The sequence below is a fragment of the Lipotes vexillifer genome, unplaced genomic scaffold, assembly GCF_000442215.2.
Source record: "Lipotes vexillifer unplaced genomic scaffold, Lipotes_vexillifer_v1.1 scaffold806, whole genome shotgun sequence".
Taxonomy (NCBI): Eukaryota; Metazoa; Chordata; class Mammalia; order Artiodactyla; family Lipotidae; genus Lipotes; species Lipotes vexillifer.
Genome location: NW_006783439.1, coordinates 388,679 through 392,961, shown reverse-complemented (window position 1 = coordinate 392,961; position 4,283 = coordinate 388,679). Strand labels below are relative to the sequence as shown.

Sequence of the window (4,283 nt, the reverse complement as noted above, 5' to 3'; positions counted from 1 at the left end):
ATAATTATACACATTATGGGCTTCCCTGGTGGCGCAGTGGTTAAGAATCCGCCTAACAGGGCTTCCCTGGTGGCGCAGTGGTTGAGAGTCCGCCTGCCGATGCAGGAGACATGGGTTCGTGCCCCAGTCCGGGAAGATCTCACATGCCGCGGAGCGGGTGGGCCCGTGAGCCATGGCCGCTGACCCTGCGCATCCGCAGCCTGTGCTCCGCAACGGGAGAGGCCACAACAGTGAGAGGCCCGCGTACCGCAAATAATAATAATAATTATAATTATACACATTACAAAATTAATTTTGCTTATTAATATGGAAATAATTCTAAGAAAGCTTCTTAATATAAAACAGTAGAAATAATTCAGTTTTACCTTCATTAAATGCGCTTTCATTTTTACCTTTCACTGCTCTCCCCTGTGGCCTAAAATTGACCTGTTTTTCCTATTTGATGGGAGAGTTCTACTCTCCTTTTCAAAACCACAGTTTTCCCCTTGCTCTCTGCATGGGTAGCTCTGTCCAGCCTTTGGGTCTCAGCTGGGTTTCACTTTGATATCTCCTGGGCAGAGACTGAGATTAGGACTTAGGGAGGGATTCCTTAGAGAGAGAGTGGAGAAGAATGAGACAAGGAAGGAGGAAAATCCAATAAAGGACCCACTTATTGGCTGGGTACGGTTATGGACTATTGGGGCTCCCTCCCCCTAGGAGCCCTCTGCTGCATCACGTAGAATGTGCGTCAGAATTGTTCTCTAAAATGGTTGGAGTCTGGGGCCTTTATTCACCAGCTTCTCTCCTTTTTTGGTTAACGGTTGCCCCTGGTGAATACTTCCAGTTTACCCTGTACCTGGCAGAGCAAGCTCCCAAAGAAATTCTGCCAAGAAAGCCCTGAGGCAGAATTAGTAGTGGGATGCTGTCCACAAGAAGGAGAACTGACCCCTACAGGTGCAGTGCAAATCGAACGCAGGTTAACACCCATGAGGCTTTGCTGAAATAGGCAGCCACTAAAGCATTTTGCCTAACAATATTGATCAGCTTTAGTTTAATTATCAGGATATATCATTGTTTATCTTTGTTCATGAGCATCTAATGTTTGGGGGGCTTCTTTCTTCTGGAAACAGTACTGCAGTTTTCCTCTAGGAAAGCCACTTCTCTATTGACAGCTATTAGGCTTTAAAAGTAGTGTCCACTCCTCGTTCTAATAATGGCCAGGAAGCAGTGTGCTCCGCAGTCCAGTGGATGTGTCTCTTGCTTCAATAGTGTTTGGACAGAACAGACCCAGAGACGCCCCTTCCTCCAGCCCCCATCCACCCTCCAACCTATTTATCACTTGCAAGCTTTGGACCAACCACTCAGCTCTCCTCGGTCTCGGGGACCAGCCAACATCATTTTCTGAGCTTAGCTCCTTGATGCCAATCAACCATGAGCTCCCAGATTTGTCAAAATTATTCCACGGAGATAGAGGCTGTCATCAACCGCCCGGTCTACATGCATCTGCGGGCCTCCTACACCTACTGTTACCCCAAACCTGGGTTTGCCTCTTTGTGGGTGTCGAGTTAAAAGATACAACTGTGGAAGAACGTCACCTGCCACATCAGTAAACAAAGGATGTTGCAGCCATCAATCCCTCAGCCACTGCAGCTGCCCCAGCTGTGCATCTGATTCAGTATGGAGGCCCTAGACAGTTAAGGAATGATTTCAAAGAGCCCAGACTCTTGCATCTTCCCATACATAAAAAAGTACTAAAGTAACTCAAGATGTCTGTTTTTTTTTTAATTAACAGTAATCTTTTGATGTTCCAACTACCTGGGTTTTGTTGCAAAAACTCTTTTGTATCCTGGTTCCTCCCTTACCTCTTTGGAGCAGTCCCACAGAGCTATCTGGGAGGCTGTCTTCTGGTCTTAAGTCCTCAGAAAGTCTACTGAAATTCTCAACTTTTAGATTATGCCATTTTTTTCAGTTGACACAACCAAACCAAAGATCAAGAAAAGGAAGGACTTATTACTTGCAGCAAGTAAGGAGAACACTGGGGATCTTTCCCAAAGCAGTGTCTCCCTAAACAGCAACATTGAGGAAGCTAAGGGTACATGCATTTTCATGAAGGGACTTGGGTGGTCAAAAGACTCCAAGCTCTAGTTGATGGAAGTCACGGGGGTCCAGAAAAGGTTAACATCATCCTCCCTTAGGTTCCAGTTGATCTGGTGGTTGAGAACTTCAGGTTAATCTTTACCATTGAAAGAAAACTGGGAGTTTTTACAACTGGTATATTATCTTTGCTATTGTTGCTTCTCTTCCTTGACAATAGTCATTTGCTTCTGCATTCTTTTGCTCTCTTAAGATCACGAATTACTGAAATCTGTTCAAGGACTAGCGTTGTAGCCAGGCTTAGATCACAAAATGGCGTAGGCCAGAAATGGCTTATTTATGTCAAGAAAGCCATCATTGGTTCTTTCTCTGGGGACCCCCTACCCTATCTGCTTATACTAACTCTCTCTGGGCTTCTTTTTTTTTTTTTTTTTTTTTTTTAATATTTATTTATTTATTTAGGTTGCGCTGGGTCTTAGTTGTGGCAGCATGCAGACTTCTTAGTTGCAGCATGCATGTGGGATCTAGTTCCCCCACCAGGGATCGAACCCTGGCACCCTGCATTGGGAGCGCAGAGTCTTACCCACTGGACCACCTAGGAAGTCCCTGGGCTTCTATTTTGACCTTGGCTACAATGTGTCTCTGCAGGGCATGGGCCACTTTTCCCACAAATTGTTGGAGGAGAATCCCAAGGGTGCTGAGTGCCTCTTGAAGATGCAACACCAGCAGTGGCCTCACCCTCTTCCAGGACCCGCAGAAGCCGTCCCAAGATGAGTGGGGTAAAACCCAGGCAGCTACAGAAGCCACCGTGCTCATGGAGAAGAACCTGACCCAGGCCCTTTTGGATCTGCATGCGTTGGGTTCTGCCTGAGTAGACCCCCATCTCTGTGACTTCCTGGAGAGCCACTTCCTACAGGAGCAGGTGAAACTCATCAAGAAGATGGCAACCACCTGACTAACCTCCACAGGCTGGGGGCCCCGAGTCTGGGCTGGACGTGTATCTCTTCGAAAGGCTCACCCTCAAGCACGACTAGGAACCTCTGGAGCCCAGCAGCCTTTGAGGAGCCCCTCTGGTGTCAGGGCTTCTGCCTGAAGCCTCTCTCTCTGCAGCCACTAGGCTGCTTTTGAACCACCCTGGAGCCCTAACCCAAGCCCTGGACCAAATGGAAATAATAAAGCTTTTTGCAGCAAATAATAATAATAATAATAATAATAGTGGCTAGGAGGCTCCTGCTGAGCCAATCAGAGCATCATGTTCCCAATCAGCCAATGAGAAGCAATGAAATATATTCTAGGACTCTCAGTTGTAACATATTTGCTGCACTGAGGGGAGAACTAGTTTAAGGACTGAGCCCACACACGAAAAGCAGAACCAGGGGTGTAAGAGAAATAGGTTTTGGTGACATTGCTTGAGGTCCTAGGTAAGACTTCATAGGTAGTGTCAACTGAAAAAATACACAATCTAAAATTTGAGAATTATGGGGTTTTTTTGTTTTGTTTTGTTTTTTTGCAGTACGCGGGCCTCTCACCGTTGTGGCCTCTCCCGTTGCGGAGCACAGGCTCCGGACGCGCAGGCTCAGCGGCCATGGCTCACGGGCCCAGCCGCTCCGCGGCATGTGGGATCTTCCCGGACCGGGGCACGAACCCGTGTCCCCTGCATCGAGAATTATGTTTTATTCCGTGGACAAAACTGAAGACTTAAGCCCAGGACACAGCATCTCATAGAGACTCTGAGAGACTTCTCCGAAGAGGTAAAGTAGGAGCCAGGGTACACAGGAGTTTTTGCAACAAAGACCAGGCAGTCAGAACATCAAAAGTTTACTGTTGGGGGACTTCCCTGGTGGTGCAGTGGTTAAGACTTCGCCTGCCAGTGCAGGGGGTTCGGGTTTGATCCCTGGTCAGGGAGCTAAGATCCCACATGCCTCACAGCCAAAAAACCAAAACATAAAAAAGAAAACCAAAAAACCAGAAGCAATATCAAATTCAATAAAGACTTTATAAATGGTCCACATCAAAATAAATAAATAAATAAATAAAAGATTACTGTTAATTAAAGAAAACCAGACATCTCAAGTTAAGGAATTTAGCGCTTTTCTGTGTATGGGAAGATGCAAGAGTCTGGGCTCACTGAAATCATTCCTTTGACATGCACCTCAGCGATCTGGGGCCAGTATCCTGTGCTTTCATTTTCTTTTTCTTTTTCTTTTTCT

The 4,283-nt window shown here is 46.4% G+C and overlaps 1 pseudogene; it reads left to right on the top strand.

The window, feature by feature from the left end:
• The first annotated feature begins 1,410 nt into the window (after nt 1–1,410).
• On the top strand, nt 1,411–3,107 carry LOC103082762 (ferritin light chain-like; annotated as a pseudogene).
• Nucleotides 3,108–4,283: the final 1,176 nt, after the last annotated feature.